An 18830-nucleotide genomic window follows, 5' to 3' on the forward strand; every position below is an offset into this window, starting at 1 on the left:
GAAGTATTTCCTTCTGGGAAGCATTTTCATAGCTCACATTTGTCCTCTTCCTCTTTCTCTTCTTCTTAGCTCCCAGAAGAGGTACAAAATTATAATAGAACCAGGAAAATGAATTTCAGTCTCAAGTTTGCTTCTTTTAATAGTTGCTTCTTTGGACCTTGTGTCCTTGGATAAGTCTTCTCAACTCCTAAACCCTCAATTTAACAATCTATAAGATGGGTAAATAATATGCATGGTAAATGATAAAAATTAGAGGTAATGTATACAAAATACTTAGCATAAATGCTCAATAAATGGTGGTGTCATCCTTGTTATTTCTATTGACATATGAAAATGCTTCATGAACTGCAAAACTCCGCACAAATGGAAAGGATCATTATTTCTCCTTCAGTGTCATCCAAAATCATATAAAACTGTTGATACCGTGAAAAGGAAAGAGAGAGAGAGTTAGACCCTGACTCAATCCAGCACCACAGACAACCCATGGAAAGATGCACTGCCTACACAATAAAGCCATCCCAAAGGCATGTGAGTTGACCACAGGTCTTGGATTTTAGGAGCACAGAGAAGAGATGTGCCCTTCATTGGGATGGAGATGGAAGGAGTAGCCTTGGGCATGTTCCTTTCCTGAAATGAATAGCTGTTAATAAAATGCCTTTTGGAAAAACATAAACACTGGCTTTTGGGTGGATGTGGAGGAAGAGATGGAAGTGGAGGCTGGAACTGTTGGTCATAGTGATCTGTAACGGTGCCACAGGCCACAAACATGTTTTTAATAAGTGGAAAATAACTGCTTTCTTAAACCAAATTGAATGCATGCTTGAGAGTGATAAGCAATGCTGGAGAGGGGGCCCTGCCACCTTTTTCTTATTGTAACTGATTTCTTTAGACTTATCAGTGCTCCATTCTGGCTGTGAAGTCTTTATTTTCAGAGGAACTCAAAACCCAAGCCAGATATTGACTCTCGACTCCATGCAAGAGATTACTCTATCTAAGAAGGAGAAAATAATGGCCTTCCTGAAGGGTGTGGGTAATGGCTGCAATGATGACAGCCCAGAAATCTCATGTCCAGTTGGACCACAGGAAAGGGCAATGCCAGTACATCCTCAGGGAGGATCTGTATCCAAAACAAACACAGCAACTGCTAACATTTATTGGGCTCTCACAGTTTACTGTGTGCCAGGAAGAGAGTCAAGCACTTTATACCCATCACCTCATTTAATCCTGCTGATGATTCTCTGAAGTAGGTATTATTATTACTGTTATTATTATTATTACTGTTATTATTATTATTACTTACAGATGAAAAAGCTGAGGCTCTGAAAGCAATTTGCCCAACACTGCACTGCTACCATATGGTAGAATTAAGATTCTAATCAGCCAGGGTCTGCACTTATGGTTGGCTATACTATTGTTATGACGTCACTCTGGACTGTCCATTCTTGTCTGCCATGAGGGTGTGGCAGAAACTTATAATTGTCTTCCATACCTGTTCTCACCTTTTTCCTCAGTAATAGAATCCTATAAAAGTTAGCTCAACACAGGTCACGCGGAATGAAGACGTATTTCCCAATCTCCTTTTCACATAGACATGGTCATGTGACTGAATATTGGCCAGTGGGATAAAAGGTAAAAGTTATGTGTTCAGTTTCTGGGAGGAGTCCTGAAAGAGCAGGACTGTGCCCTTACCCTCCCCTCTTTCTTTTTCCAAATGGAGAGAAAGCAGATGTGGTCACTAAAGTTAGAGTGGCCATCTCGGACCACAAGATGGAAACCATATATTGAAGATGGCAGAGGAATGAGATAGAAGGATTCTGGGATCAGTGATAATTGTAGAGCCATCAAAACAATGTGTTTTACTCCAAACATTTAATGTGAGAGACAAATAAACCTTAATCTTGCTTAAACCACCATTATTTGAGGTTTTCTATTACTCAGTTGGATATAATCCTATCTAATGCACAGGGACAACTCCATTTTTTAACCTTATCTCTCCTTTCTTAAAGTCGTTTTATTCTTCTACATTCTCTTCTTTTGCTCCCATAAAATTTCACCCTAATGGGTTCAAATTATATATGTGTCAGATGAATGACAGAGCACCAACGAGGCAGAAGGACAGGCTGGGACCTCTGGAAAAGGCAAGGGTGGGCTGGGATCAACCCGGGACCATGCTCTTAGAGCATTCCTGGTCCTGGCCAGCAAAGAGGGAGTGGATCAAACCCAGTTCTTCCTGATCAATTAGCCTCCCTGCCGACTTATGAGGCAAAGCACAACCCTTGCCAAAGACTCTTCTTTCCAAGAAAATAAATTCAAGTCATCCTACTTCTCTGATTCCTCTCCTGCCCTCATTCCCAGAAAGCCCATGGTGTGGCTGTCATGGAACATCAGTCTGCAGTCCCACCCAAATGTCCTTCGTTCCAGACTTTCTTCTCCTGTGTGTGCCATTCTTCCTCATCTTCCAATACAATTGAGCACGGCTGCAAAGTTCAGAGAGATGATTCTTACCCTTCCCAAAGATTTACTTCAAAGCATTCCAGAGTGGGCATGACCTAAAAGCTCCCTGAATCACAGAATCCTTCAGTTTGAGAGACCACGGAGGGCATTTTGTCCCGGAGAATATGGTGACCTTACAGCTGATGGAAGCCACCCGCTGAGGCCAAGCAGTTCATTTTTAGAGAATTAGGGGTATTAACAATGACAATGACAATGACGACAAAAACAACCACAACACTTAGGCGGTTCTTTCCATGTGTCATGCACTGAGTTGGGCACTCAACATGGATTGTATCTTTTAATCCCTACAACAACCCTATGAGACAAACATTGAATCCTGAGGCTCAGAAAGAGAAAATAATTTGCCTGATTTGACACAGTAAGTGGTTGAGTCAGTAGTCAAACCCGAGTTTATTTCTTGCTTGAGCCTTTCTTTTTACAGCATCATGCTAACAATTCATTCCTTGGCATGAATTGTCACAGATCCCCCTCCTTACAACTGAGCAAATCTGAGCAACCTGGAAGCTCACAGAGTTGTTATTCACACAGGTACTGTTTTAGGAACCCATCTAAAGATTTTTACACAGGCAATACTGCCTCTCTGAAGTTCTAAAATCCACATCTAGAGGACAGCTGGGCATCACTTCGATCCAGAGCTATCAATCTGAGCAACTGCTTTCAAAAATTAGGAAAAAGCCTGATGTTAGAATCTTTTTAACCCTTTACCCATCTCTCTAACTATTCAGTCATTCAGGTATTTATTGAGGCAAATAAAACTGTGCTCAGGATTAGGGAACAAAATATAACTGGTGCCTGACTTTAAGAAGCGTTCCATTGGTAGAGATAGAATAAAAAAAAAAACCACCATTGCGCACATAATTACTTACTAGCAATTGTGGAAGTACCACAAAGAAGCAGTTCAGGTAACCACTGGAGCATATAAAAGGGCCACATACATGCTGAGGGAATGCAATATGAAAAGTTCCTGTGACAGATGGAAACTTATGGAATTCAAGAAGCTGAAAAACAGCAAAAATGGGCTAGAGCATGCTGAAGAAATGCCTACAGGTGTGACACTCAGGATAAGATGAAAAATGAATGGTGTCCATTAGATAAAGCCACATAATACCAACTTTGGCAAAAGCCATTTCAATCGAATGTTGAGAACAGAAGTCAAACTGGAGTGAAATATGGAGTGAATTGCATGTGAGGATGTGGAGATGACCATTTCTGCAGCCCCTATTCAATTTCAGACTTACTCTGGCTTAGCTCTGGCTCACTATCCATACAGTGTTGTCCCAAATTTCATATGGAAAATATGTTAGAAGACGGGAACCCAAAAAAGACTCTGACTCGAATCTAGTTCCAAGACTGAGATAATGATTGAAGAAGTAAGAGCACTAGGTCTAAGCTTGTATGAAATTAGGTCAATATTTTTTAATATCTTATGATAGTAAGTAACCTTATAAATGTTATATGCAACTGTGGGGAATGACAACAAGTCAGGATTTCAACACAAGGTGAGAACAAGACATTATTTGATGTTGAAATACAGGGGCATGGTGGTAGGAAGAAAGCCAAGCTGTGAACAGTGAGAGCAAGGATTGTGAATTAAAGAACCTACTAAGAAACAGAAAGTGCTCAGGGAGGGTTTTATCAGTCAAGGCTAGAGGCAGAGGGACAGGATAGCTGATGATGTGATCTAAGACCCAATTGGAGCACCTACAGAAAAAGGCATTCAAGAGGAGCTGGGTGTAGATTCCAGGGGTGTAAGAAACTAGCACAAGTGTTAGATGCTCAGAGAGAGAGAAGTTACTGCTGCTCCAGTGTCTGGGCTTTTAACCATATACCTATAACCTCAAATTTCATACTCACACCCATGCTATGAAGTATCAGTAGTAAGTGGTTGGGCCAGAATTCAATCCCAGGCAACCTGACTCCAGGGCCCACTACACTATTCTCAATATATGAGCCTACCTCATTCTCTCCCTGGTCTGAAGAACTGTCACTTGGAGGTGGAGACTACATTTCTTCTGGCCTTGAAGTCACTCAGTCTTCCACCTGCTTGACCATACCACCTTCCATGGTCAGTTACTGGGAGGACAAAACAATTTCATGGGATCACTGAATCACTCCCTCTGTCCTACTCCTTGCTTTACTTCCTGAAATGGTCCCAGATGAAATGAAAATTTCTGTAGCATAGCTACCCTACTGAAAAATCTCTTTTCATTATCTTAAAATCTACCTTTTCCATGAATGGAGTACCTAAAACACCTCAAGAAAGCCAACCAGGACCACCATTCCTACATGTGATGGTTAATCTCATGTGTCTTGGCTAGGTTATGTTGTCCAATTGTTTGCTCAAGCACTGCTCTGCCTGTTACTGTGAGGACATTTCATAATGGGATTTTGCATCTATAATTAGCTGATTGCATGTATAAACAGTTGATTGCATCTACAATCAAAAAGGAGATTGGCCTAAACAATGTGGGTAGTTTCTTCATCCAACCAGTTGGAGATCTTAAAAATCAGAACTAAGGGTCAGAAGAAGAATTTCTGCCTCAACTTTAGCATTGGCTTTTGCCAGAATTTCCAGTCAGCCACCTTCCTCTGGGGAATTCAGGCTAAGGACTTCAACATCACCTTTGTCACAGTTCCCACATTGTGATATGCCCTATAGAGTTTGGACTTGCCACCTCCCATAGTTGCATGAGCCAATTCCTCATATGCAAAAAAATCTCCTAATATATATTATACATACATATATTTATACATATATGTATGTATATGCATATACACAGGTACATATATAGTCTTTTGGTTTTGTCTCTCTGGAAGACCCTAATATACTGTAGATATAAATTAGTCCCTTAATTCCACCCATACCTTCCCCCTTTGTGTGGTCCATAGCAGCATCAGGTCCTTCTGGGTGCTAACCTTCCCCACTTATTACTAAATTTGTGCAATGGAGGAAGACCAGGAGTGTGAGTGGACAACCAGCACATACGGTTGTATAACATCTCTGACCTGAGCAACATTTTTCTTCATTTACTGATCCAAGCCAAAAATGTTGATGACCTCTGACACATAAACAGTTCCTCTGACTCAGTGCGGGCTGATGGAACAGGAAGTTAACCCAACTTGTGTATGCGTATGCATCTGAATTTGTAAATCGCTGTGCATGTGAACATTTGCGTGCATCCTCTAAGGGAGAGCTTATAGATTTTCCAGCCCTGGTTGCTTGTTCCTCCTTATAATGACCCTTTGCGGTATATGTCTGTGCTTGAGAGACGGTTAAACAGGATACAAATATGATAATCCCTCTGAGTGTCACGCAGCATGGAGAGTGACGTTCAGGGACCAATTCTGTTTGTTTGTATCTTCATTTCAACTGAAGCCCTTCCATTCCCACATGCCCCAGGTATGAGGTTCCTTAGCCCCTGTGGGGCCTGCTAGAGCTATTTTCATGGTTGCTAAGCAATGACAATCCTGCTTCCCACTGGGTGAGCTCATGGCTGTGCTATGGCAGAGGCTGTGGGTGATCTGGGATTAGCTCTGTAACAACCAGAAAGAGAAAAAAAGGTGTGTGTGAAAATAGCACATGTGAGAAATGACAACATGATGAAGGGTGACTGTGATGAGGCCATAGAGTTGTGAGAAGGAGTGAAAAACATGCCTGCCCTTTTCAGCAGCTGAGCTGTGCCAGGTATTGGACCAGTACTTAGGCACACCTTTGTTTGCTTAAATAGGGATGAGACACTGAGAAGAGGTGGCCATGGGAGAGCACGTGCCTGTTTCTTGTATTCTCACTATTGTATTCTCATCATATAGTGCCCAACACATGGGTAGGACTGAGAGATTATTTCAAATACATGGGCCACCGTGTTTAAGAGCAGGAAAGAGCTGCAGTGATCATGTAATCCAATGCCCTCATTTACTATACCAGAGAACTATTTGGAGGCATTCCCCCAGATAAACACCTTCAGTCTAGGACTCACACATGTCTAATTCACATTTTAAAAGGAACCACAGAAAAGTTGCAACGAGAATTCAAGCTGACACTGCTGGTAAAGAGCTGAATCTGGCAACCTTGTCTGACAGCACAGATTTGCCAGCGCCTCAGGCCTGGGTCACTTTGGCAGCCTCCTAGCCATTCTCCCTTCCTCCTCCTTCCTCCTGCTATTTCTCTCCCAGAATTTCTGATTGTATTCCCTCTTCCTGGCCTGCAACTTCTTTTCAAGAGCCTGCCCTGGCTCTCTCCCAGCCTCTACCAGGCCTCCTCCTCCTGCCCCAGCCCTGCTCCTGCAAGCAGGCCTCCTTCCACCCCCATACACATTTTCACCAGAACCAGCTTGGCGTGGCTGACATTGCCCTCCCATCTCCTCTCTGCCGATCCAGTCACCCCTTCTACACAGACTCTGCTCTTCCAAGAAGCCTTCCATGTTCTTCCTCTTTCTAGCCAATCATTTTTGTTATCTGGATTCCCCAGGAAGTTTTGAGAATCTGTTTCCTGAGGCTGTTCACGCATAGGTTTCATGTATGTATGTCTTCTTTAGTCAACTAAGTGATAAGCTCCCAATCATGGGAGGTAGAGCATTGGTCCCATACAATACTGAAGGTATGAAGCCATAGACAAAAAGATGGAACAATCAACTACTACCCCCAAAATTCTTCTATTGAGTGATTTAGAGCTATAAAAGCAAACAAGAGTGCCCACAAATCCCTGTCATATCTGGAAAGCACAGACTCCCTTCCTGGAGTGCCACGTAAAGCTGATACCATGTTTGCTGGCCACACCAAAGAAGTCAACACCCCTTCCTCCCCTGATAACTCTGGTCAGTGCTACGATTTGGATATGGCCATGCAAAAGAAACTCAAACAGAAGGCAATGTCTACATGGGGGAGCCTATCCTGATGTGACCCCTATCCTGTGGGGAGTAATTATGATTGTTAGTGTTTTATCCATCATTTATTCAGAGTTTGCTACATGGCAGGGCCCAAGCAACAAGTGTGCTTTAACTGCCTGATCTCAATGAGGGAGAGCATTTCAGCCAAAGGTCACTGAGAAAGGAAACAGGTTTGGTATCCAACTCTCAAGTGAGTGGGGAACCTTGGGAAAAGAAGCCCCATTGGGGAGGACCCAGTGTATTTAAATATCAGATAAATAACTTGCTAGGTAACAGACAAAATCAATGTGCTTATACATTAGAAGGGTGTGGTCAGCTTGCATTTGCTTTGAGTTCCACTTCTCTCTGTAATGAGATTCAGTATTGGCCTCTAATAACCAACAATGGAGTCCTTTTAAACAAAACTCCCTGGGGTTGAAAACACAAAGACAAGCAGAAGGCAAAGCCTTGGTCCCAACAGGGTCACTTACTTTGAATTCCATGACTCAAAGCATCTCGAGAAGTATCAGGTTTAGCTCTGTAAGTCATGATAAGAAACCCTTCCTGCACTGTGGCTCACACCCTTAGCTAGGCCCTCCAGGACCAGTGGAAATTTTTGGTCAGTGGTGGGGAGTGTTGACAAGTTAATGACCAACTCTACATATTCTGCGGTGAATGTGGGGTTTCCTGCAAGTGTTCCCACGATGCCGGATGCTGCTGTTGCATTGAGTAACATGTCAGAGATGTCAAACACAAAAACTGTGTCAACTTGCCGCCCTGACAACTGAGCTATTGATATGCAACAATAGTTTTTTTTAGAAATTGATTGGCCTCACATAGACCAAACAATTGATGGGTTGGATGAATTTTTATTTTTGCATGACCTGCATGATGAGATCCTAAAGGAGTAAGATCAACATTTTGGACAGTAAGTGGTTGCAACCTATGAAACTTGAGTTTCTTGAGACACAATTTGTTTTCTATCACATCTCAGTTCACCGATCACCTGTTTTCCTCTTAGAACACCCCATTGCTGGCCAGCACTTCCTTATAAACACAATCTGTCAGATCTCCCTTCATTCCTGAGAACACTATGCATTCTAGTAATTTGCTCTGATACCCATATAAATCAGGGCATTTGGCCCACAGACAAGCTCTCCATGGTCAGAGGCAGCATTCCTAAGGCCAATCAGCAAAGGGTCAAAGAGCACCAGAGTGGAGAGAGGACAAGTCTGCTCAGTCCCGTTTCACTACTGGGAAAGTAACTCACAGTGAATGTGTGAGTTATTATAAGTCTTTGGTGTCATTTTCAATAGCTGGAGAGCAAATATTTACATACTTCAGGTCATATTTGAACAGCTTATTTGTCTCTGGTATGTGTCATAATCCTTCAATGGCTTCTGACTGCCAAGAGCATAAAGTGCAAACTCCATACTTTAGCAGTCAAGGGCCTCCAAGGTACAGCCTGTATATTCCTTGGCTCAATGGTACATACTCTCCAGGCCAGCCTGGCTGATTTCCTCACTGTCCTTATTGCATTCTCTTCCATTGTAATGGCCTCCTTGTGTGATCCTGCCAACTGCTGAGTCCTGGGATAAGTCCCATGTCATCCAAGAGGGTCTCACCAATCCGCCTGCCTACTAGTGATATACCTCTATCTTCTCTACCTTCTCTGGAATTCTTTTTTTTCTCTTTTACCACTTATTAGTTATTATATTCAAACTCAACAACCATTAAGGTCTTAAGACTGAGCAAGGTGATTTACATGTTTTTTTTTCTCATTAACACTCCACAAAACTATTAGGTAAGTGGTAGTACTCTGATTTTGAAGATAAGAAAATGTGGCTCAGATAGGTTAGGTATGATCACATGACTAGTAAAAGATGGGGAAGCAATCATGTCTAGGTGCTAATGCCTCCATTGGGCTGCCTTTCCCATATGCTGTCCCACATATTTAGACTTTGATATGCATATCTTCTTTCTCCAGTTACGCTCAAGTTTCTCAGAGCCAGAAATATTTCACCCTTCTTTGGGCCTTCAAATCTGCTAGAATTATGCCTGTCCTATGCTAAGTACTTGATAAATATTTCTGTGACTTCTTTACTCATTGTAAGCTTCTATCTTACAATGGCTTAGCTCCACATTGAAGTAGGTGATCAGATAGCTGAGCCAATTCTTTGCAGCTCTGTCTCCACCCTAATGGCTCCTGTGTTCCCTCAGCTCAACGCCCTGAGGCACATACTGCCTTTATATTCATGGCTTTTCTAGTTTTTATTCCCAGATATATAAAGAGTTCATAAATCCAAGGACACTGCCAACCAAAGGTCATTCAGACCCAGAGACTCATGGACTCTAGGCCAAAAACTCTTGGAGATATGCTAAAGTCACCTGTGTCCACGGGAATATTCCTGCTACTTCCTCAGCTGCTTCTTTCCTAGCCACATCTGCTTTCTAAAAAGCACCATATTGCAGCACATTTGCTCCTTTCAGTCTCTAAGAGTTGGCCAACATTGCTGGAGCTACACCACTGTGTCACTGTGTCCTTCCTTGGATAAGGGGTTGCTAAAATCGGAGGGACTTTCTGTCAGCTGTGCTCTCGTTGCTCCAGTCCTGAGGCAAAGGGAATAGCTAGGAGCAGATTATTGTTCTGGAAAAAGATTCCTGTAATGTAAGGCTCTGAATAAAACAAGATTCCCATGCCATTAACCACTAGTCTAATATGGTAGAAAATACTTGGCACTTAGAATTAGCACGCTCTCATTTTTCGCCACTATATAACAGTTCTGAGTGATTTTAGATAAGCACTACAAACTAGTGATTAAAAGCAGAGGCAAAAAAAAAAAAAGCGTAGGTCAGATTGCCTGAATTTGGACTTTACCACTACTTACCAGCTATATGACCTGTATGTTACTTGGCCTGCCTGTGCCTGCTTCTTTTCTCTAATTTAGGGATAATAATAGTACTCACCCCACCGATTGCTTTAAGAATTAGATGAATTTACATATGTAGAATCACATTTAAAGGAAGGCCTGGCACATAGTAAGTGATCAAAAGTCCGAATATAATTATTCAATCCTCTATAAAATGAAGATTATAAGATAAACTTATTAAGTTTTTATGTAGATCACGTCTATTTGAATTAATCGAAGTTTCTGTCTCTGTGTCCACATAACTGCCTGTTAATGCACGGCACAGAACTGACAATTGTCACCAAATGTAGACAGTATGTTTGGCTTTCTGATGTTCAAGAAATTAACTTAGAGAGAGGAAAAAAGGCCTTTGAGGGCACTTCAAAGGAATAGGCAGTCATTCAACCAGTGTGGTTGAAACAGAAGTCCAATGGAGTCCTATATGATGTGTCATGCATTTTAAGATACTACCAACAGAGAAAACAGCAGATTAAAATTTGAGCCCTAAATTGAAAGTCCTAAGGACAGACGCTCCGAATGTAGGTGATGATTTGCAATTGAGCTGCTTCTTACAAGGGCAGCTCTATGTTGTGCACTCCAGGGGAGCCACAGCAGACATCTGTCTATTTAAATAGTTCATGATTGCCCAAGCAACACAAAGAAAGGAAGCAAATAAGAATACATGTGAAAGTACTTTGTAAGCTAAAAACGCAATACAAATGTAAGATATTGTAGTAGCTAAACATGGAAGGAGAGTGACTTCTTGAGAAACTAAGAGGAGAGTGTTTGATGGCAAACGGAGCTGCCCTCGGATCTTACCCAGAGTCATAATTAAGAGTAATTGCCTTGGGGGTTCAACTTCCACTTAGGATATAGAAAACCACAATTTAATTCCCATGCTAACAAAAAAAAAGGTGGATACTTTACAAAATAATAACTCTTCTTGAGCCCCCTAGAGAGCTGAAATAACTAGGCAAGCAGGTAAACTGAATTCTAAAGGGCCCGTGAGAATAGAGAGCATACATGAACTGTTATACTATTCACAGAACACAGTAGGAAGAGGTAGTAAACCATAAAAGCAGTTAAGAAGCGAAGAGCTAAAATCTTAATGAATTCCTAAGGGCTGAGTCTAGGCTGGTGTAATAATTTAGAAACCTGAGAGTCGTAGTCACAAGAGGATCATACAAGCTCTTAGCCACAGGCTTTCACCAGGTGTTTACATGATAGAGTGGGAGCAGGGCAGAAGATGTAAAATAGTACCCCCTTGGTGCCCCCCAGGCATGAAACTATAGGACATTCTGTCATGTTAAGTAGAAAACTTTCTGCCACTGGGAAAGAACTGGGGAACTCTCAGGATCTTAGCAAAGATGAACTGCTGCTGAGGAAAGGATAGAAGAAAAAGTCATTTGTCAATGAGGAGAGATAGGAAACATTAAATGCCTTGCATCAAGTAACAAACAACAGCTGTCTCCCACAGAGGAAAGGGCAGGAATTTCTTCATCCTGTCACAGATAAAGGTATCCTACACTGAGGGAGTGGAAGAAGCAACTGCTGTTTCTGGAAGATCCTGAATTGATAACAAAGCAGAGGCCTGCTACCACTGAAAAGGGATGGGAAACTCATATATTCCATTACTCTCAAGATACAGGGTAGAGTATGCTGTCAGAAAGGAAAGGGCAAAATTGCTGAGAAAAACCCACACCCAAAGCTCAGATGTATCAGTCTCCCTAGGCCTGAGGCTGAATCAGGAAAACTGAGAATCTCTATTTCAACACCATGAACTGCACACCCAATAACAAGCTAACAGTGGTTTGCTGCTGGATGAGGGGCAAATGCATAGAGGCCTCCAGTGGTGCAGGTGTGCAGTGCTAGCTGAAGGAATAAAGTGGAACTGTAAGAAAAGCCCTCTGTCACCCCAGACATCATATTCATTCTAAGGTAGCAGCAGCCTACTTACTGTTAGAAGAATTTGAAGTCTGTGGTGTACTGAAGTTAAACACAACAACAACAAAACATAAAATACAAATTCAGCTCAACTACTAACTAGACTGGCACTTCTCTGCAACACTGGTAACCTGACAGAAGAAGAGGTATGACCATTTTCAGTCATTAAACCTGCATACCTCAGTATATACTGTTCTTCTCATATGATATCTAGCATTCAATTAAAAAATTACAAGGCACCAAATAAAGTAAGAAAAGACAATCCATAGTCACAAGATAAAGTAGTCACTAGATTCAACTTCAGAAAGGACCCAGATTCTAGACAGGGACTTTTAAAAAACTAGAGTTAATATGTTAAAGGCTCAATAAGAAAGATGGATATTATGTGTGAACAGATGGAGAATTTCAGCAAAGAAATGAAAACTGTGTAGAAAAAAAGGTAACTAGAATGTCAGAAATGAAAATTTCTTTTGACAGGATTATCAACAGATAAAACAAAGCTGAAGAAAAACTTGGTAAACTTGAAAATAGGCCAATGGAAATTATCCAAACTGAAGTACAAAGATTATAGAGAGGAAAACAACAGATCAGAAAATCCAAGAGTAGCGAAACAATAGCAAATGATTTAACATATGTGTAATTGGAGTCCAAGAAGGAAAAGAGAGACAACAAGGGAAAATAAATTTTTGAAGAACCAATGGCTAAGAATTTTCCAAAATTAATAAAGACAAAAACCACAGATCTAAAAAATTCAGAAAATCACAGGCAGGATTAAAACACACACACACACACACACACACACACACACACACACACATACACACAGATTTATCACAGTTAAACTACTGAGGTCCAGAGATAAAGTAAACTTTGAAGGCATCCAAAGAAAAAAGGAAATTATATGCAATTTCTTATTACATATAATTACATATTATTACTAAACATAGTAATCCGAAACTATGCAAGCTAAATAACAATTAAGCAACATCTTTAACATGCTAAAAGAAAAATTGTCAATCCATAATTCTATACCTAGTGAAAACAACCTTTCAGAAAAGAACTTGAAAAAATTTCAGACAGATGTAAGGTGATAGAATGCATTGTCAGCAGTCCTACACTAAAAGAAATGTGTTAGGAAGTTCTTCAGACAGAAGGATAATGTAACTAAATGAATATTTGGATCTATACTAAATAATGAACAGTGTGTAGGAAATATTTTAAAAGAGGTAAATATTAAAGAATTTTTTCTTGTTTTTAATCTTTTAAAGAGTAATTGCTAATGAGTTAGCCTCCCTAAGTTTGAAACTAAGCTTTTAAAATTGCTAGTTGTATATTTGGAGCAATTTACATAACCCTTCTGGGCTTCAGTTTTCTTATCTGTCAAGTCGGTATAATAATTTCTAAATTACTCGGTTGTTGGGAGAATAAACTAAAAACAGTACATAATATCGCTAGAACCTAGTAAAAAACTATTGTTTTTTATTCCCCTCCCAAATCCCTAAGTATGCATGGGTTAGATTCTAGGCTGTATTGGTTTCCTAAGACTGCCATAACAAATTATGACAAACTTGGTGACTTAAAACAAAAAAAAAACTTATTCCCTCACAATTCTGGAAGCTAGAAGTCCAAAATCAAGGTTCCAGCAGGTCCATGGTCTCTCTGATGACTCAAGGGAAGAATCCTTCCTTGCCTCTTGCTAGTTTCTGTGATGCTCAGCAATCCTTGTTATTCCATGGCTTGTGGCAACATATCTGCAGTCTCTGGACCATCTTCACATGGCCTTCTCCCCTCTGGGTCTCTGTCTCTGTATCTCTTCTCTTCTTCGTGTAAGGACACCTGTCATATTTGGCCCACCCCAACTCCAACAGGACCTATCCAATACCAGTATGACCTCAGCTTAACTCATTACATCTGCAGCTACTTTATTTCCAAATAAGGTCATGTTCTGAGGTATTGGAGGTTGGGACTTCAGCATATCCTTCTGGGGGGACCTGATTCAGCCCATAACATGAGCCAAGAACAAACAGAACGAATCAGCCTAACACCGTTCATACATTTCCAGGCCATTCCTCTTTTTCATCCAGTCAAAAGTTGCTCTTCCACACTCTCCCCCATTTCAAAATGAGAATTGCATTAAATCTCCTGCCACATCAAGAGTTCCTTTCTCTGAAGAATGTGTAATTTTAGAATCTCTGAATTGCTATTATCCAATTCAGTCACTAAATCACCTACTGTGTGTCACATAAGCCCTGCACTAGGAGCAAGAAATGCAGTGGCCAGTTGAAATCACTAAATATTCGATAAAAGCCTCTCACACGAAGACTGGGGCTAAAATGAGCATAAAATAGAACACAGTAGAAAAAAGAAAAATGTAAGGAGGAGATGAAATTCTTAAAAAAAAAAAAAACCATAAAACTCATCAATATGCTCAGACAGATGAGAAAGTATCATATCCAAGAACAGCATTCTGTTAAAATAGAGGAAAGAGCTCTTGGGGGTTAAAAGTGTTAGGAAAAATTAAAAATACAAAAAAAAAAAATGTTAGAAGGATTAGAAGTTAAAGTTTAGAAATATTTCCAGAAGTCAAAGTTAAAAGAATAGAAAATAGGAAGGGGAAACTGAGAAATTAGAGCACCAATAATTTACTTGATGCTTCTGATGCAATCAGGAGGAGTTTTGCAGTTTGTTAAGAACTTGTGTTAGAGCTATTGAAAATCTAATGAAGAAAAATAACTCCAGAAAAAGCTTCATAAAACAACTGAATGTAATGAAAACACATTTTGTAGCTCAGCTATGAATACTACATATAGAACTTTACTACTGGTTTAAACATAATTGTTATATAAGTATATGCTGGGTGGAAAGAAGGGAGGAGATGTGTGTATGTGTTGCAGGGAAAGGGTACAAGAAAACTAAATGCTCATCTTCCATAGTAGAAAGTCACTAAATGATGTCTTAAATGAAAACAACAACAATAAATAATATGCAAGTGATTTGGAAACATGGTGGTAAAGACCCAAAGCAAAAGCTACCTTTCAGGGATAGGATTTCTGGATGAGGATGGAAACAGCTATGGGCTATAAGAGCTTTTGGTTATAAGCTTTCTAATGCTAGTTGACTCTTAATTATCTTCATGCATTTCTTTGCTTTACGTGTTTAAAGTAGGGAAAGAGAAGAGGAAAAACAAATGGCATAACAAAAGAAGGTCTTTATAGGATGAAACCTTGGGAATAACTTAACAGTGGGTGGACATTAGGGGTGAGAACAGGTAAGAAGGTGTGCTTTGGCATCAAGTGAAAAATGAGCAGAGCAGAGACTATAAAGTCCTGAACATTGGGGACTTTATAGCTTAAGAAATACTCACCCAGAAAGAACGTGCTGCTTCATACAGGTGACCCAAAGCTTTTTCCCTCTGAAGCATCCAAGTCTCCTGGCATCATAGGGACCTGGTGAGGGAGAAGCCTGCATCATAAAATCAGAAAGACATTGGACGTCAGGATGAAGAACGTTCTAGTTTGCTAGCTGCCGGAATGCAATATACCAGAAACGGAATGGCTTTTAACAAGGGGAATTTTTTTAATATTATTAATTTAAAAAATTAACTAACACAACGCTTAGAAATCATTCCATTCTACATATACAATCAGTAATTCTTAATATCATCACATAGATGCATATTCATCATTTCTTAGTACATTTGCATCGATTCAAAAAAAGAAATAGAAAGACAACAGAAAAAGAAATAAAATGATAATAGAGAGAAAAAAATAAAAATAAAAAAAATAAAAAATAAAAAAATTAAATTAAATTAAATTTTAAAAAACTATACCTCATTCAGTGTTTTAACATAATTACATTACAATTAGGTAGTATTGTGCTGTCCATTTCTGAGTTTTTGTATCCAGTCCTGTTGCACAGTCTGTATCCCTTCAGCTCCAATTATCCATTATCTTACCCTATTTCTATCTCCTGATGGTCTCTGTTACCAATGACATATTCCAAGATTATTCTCTAATGTCAGTTCACATCAGTGGGATCATACAGTATTTGTCCTTTAGTTTTTGGTTAGTCTCACTCAGCATAATGTTCTCTAGGTCCATCCATGTTATTACATGCTTCATAAGTTTATTCTGTCTTAAAGCTGCATAATATTCCATTGTATGCATATACCACAGTTTGTTTAGCCACTCGTCTGTTGATGGACATTTTGGCTGTTTCCATCTCTTTGCAATTGTAAATAATGCTGCTATAAACATTGGTGTGCAAATGTCCATTTGTGTCTTTGCCCTTAAGTCCTCTGAGTAGATACCTAGCAATGGTATTGCTGGGTCATATGGCAATTCTATATTCAGCTTTTTGAGGAACCGCCAAACTGCCTTCCACAGCGGTTGCACCATTTGACATTCCCACCAACAGTGGATAAGTGTGCCTCTTTCTCCACATCCTCTCCAGCACTTGTCATTTTCTTTTATGTTGATAATGGCCATTCTGGTGGGTGTGAGATGATATCTCATTGTGGTTTTGATTTGCACTTCTCTAATGGCCAGGGACATTGAGCATCTCTTCATGTGCCTTTTGGCCATTTGTTATTTCCTCTTCTGAGAGGTGTCTGTTCAAGTCTTTTTCCCATTTTGTAATTGGATTGGCTGCCTTTTTGTTGTTGAGTTGAACAATCTCTTTATAAATTCTGGATACTAGACCTTTATCTGATATGTTGTTTCCAAATATTGTCTCCCATTGTGTAGGCTGTCTTTCTACTTTCTTGATGAAGTTCTTTGATGCACAAAAGTGTTTGATTTTGAGTAGCTCCCATTTATTTATTTCTTCCTTCAGTGCTCTTGCTTTAGGTTTAAGGTCCATAAAACTGCCTCCAATTGTAAGATTCATAAGATATCTCCCTACATTTTCCTCTAACTGTTTTATGGTCTTAGACCTAATGTTTAGATCTTTGATCCATTTTGAGTTAACTTTTGTATAGGGTGTGAGATATGGGTCCTCTTTCATTCTTTTGCATATGGATATCCAGTTCTCTAGGCACCATTTATTGAAGAGACTGTTCTGTCCCAGGTGAGTTGGCTTGACTGCCTTATCAAAGATCAAATGTCCATAGATGAGAGGGTCTATATCTGAGCACTCTATTCAATTCCATTGGTTGATATATCTATCTTTATGGCAGTACCATGCTGTTTTGACCACTGTGGCTTCATAATATGCCTTAAAGTCAGGCAGAGTGAGACCTCCAGCTTCATTTTTTTACCTCAAGATACTTTTAGCAATTCAGGGCACGCTGCCCTTCCAGGTAAATTGCTTTTTCAATTGCTGAAAAATAAGTTGTTGGGATTCTGATTGGTATTGCATTGAATCTGTAAATCAATTTAGGTAGAATTGACATCTTAACTATATTTAGTCTTCCAGTCCATGAACACAGTATGCCCTTCCATCTATTTAGGTCTTCTGTGATTTCTTTTAACATATTTTTGTAGTTTTCTTTGTATAGGTCTTTTGTCTCTTTAGTTAAATTTATTCCTAAGTATTTTATTCTTTTAGTTGCAATTGTAAATGGAATTCGTTTCTTGATTTCCCCCTCAGCATGTTCATTGCTAGTGTATAGAAACACTACAGATTTTTGAATGTTGATCTTGTAACCTGCTACTTTGCTGCACTCATTTATTAGCTCTAGTAGTTTTGTTGTGGATTTTTCAGGGTTTTCGACATATAGTATCATATCATCTGCAAACAGTGATAGTTTTACTTCTTCCTTTCCAATTTTGATGCCTTGTATTCCTTTTTCTTGTCTAATTGCTCTGGCTAGAACCTCCAACACGATGTTGAATAACAGCGTTGATAATGGACATCCTTGTCTTGTTCCTGATCTTAGGGGGAAAGTTTTCAATTTTTCCCCATTGAGGATGATATTAGCTGTGGGTTTTTCATATATTCCCTCTATCATTTTAAGGAGGTTCCCTTGTATTCCTATCCTTTGAAGTGTTTTCAACAGGAAAGGATGTTGAATCTTGTCAAATGCCTTCTCTGCATCAATTGAGATGATCGTGTGATTTTTCTGCTTTGATTTGTTGATATGGTGTATTACATTAATTGATTTTCTTATGTTGAACCATCCTTGCATACCTGGGATGAATCCTACTTGGTCATGATGTATAATTCTTTTAATGTGTTGCTGGATTTGATTTGCTAAAATTTTGTTGAGGATTTTGCATCCATATTCATTAGAGAGCTTGGTCTGTAGTTTTCTTTTTTTGTAATATCTTTGCCTGGTTTTGGTATGAGGGTGGTGTTGGCTTCATAGAATGAATTAGGTAGCTTTCCCTCCACTTCAATTTTTTTGAAGAGTTTGAGCAGGGTTGGTACTAATTCTTTCTGGAATGTTTGGTAGAATTCACATGTGAAGCCATCTGGTCCTGGACTTTTCTTTTTGGGAAGCTTTTGAATGACTGATTCAATTTCTTTACTTGTGATTGGTTTGTTGAGGTCGTCTATTTCTTCTTGAGTCAAAGTTGGTTGTTCATGCCTTTCTAGGAACTTGTCCATTTCATCTACATTGTTGTATTTATTAGCATAAAGTTGTTCATAGTATCCT

General features: G+C 39.7%; 1 long non-coding RNA gene across 1 annotated transcript in view; it reads right to left on the reverse strand.

Moving 5' to 3' along the window:
- LOC143643152 (uncharacterized) overlaps positions 1 to 18830 on the reverse strand; it is a 221236-nt gene that overhangs the window by 5257 nt on the left and 197149 nt on the right. Inside the window, exon 3 of the long non-coding RNA XR_013156158.1 lies at positions 15597 to 15678. This is a non-coding gene — a long non-coding RNA (uncharacterized LOC143643152). The remainder of the gene's footprint in view (positions 1 to 15596; positions 15679 to 18830) is intronic.

Source organism: Tamandua tetradactyla, chromosome 8, assembly GCF_023851605.1.
Source record: "Tamandua tetradactyla isolate mTamTet1 chromosome 8, mTamTet1.pri, whole genome shotgun sequence".
Classification (NCBI taxonomy): domain Eukaryota; kingdom Metazoa; phylum Chordata; class Mammalia; order Pilosa; family Myrmecophagidae; genus Tamandua; species Tamandua tetradactyla.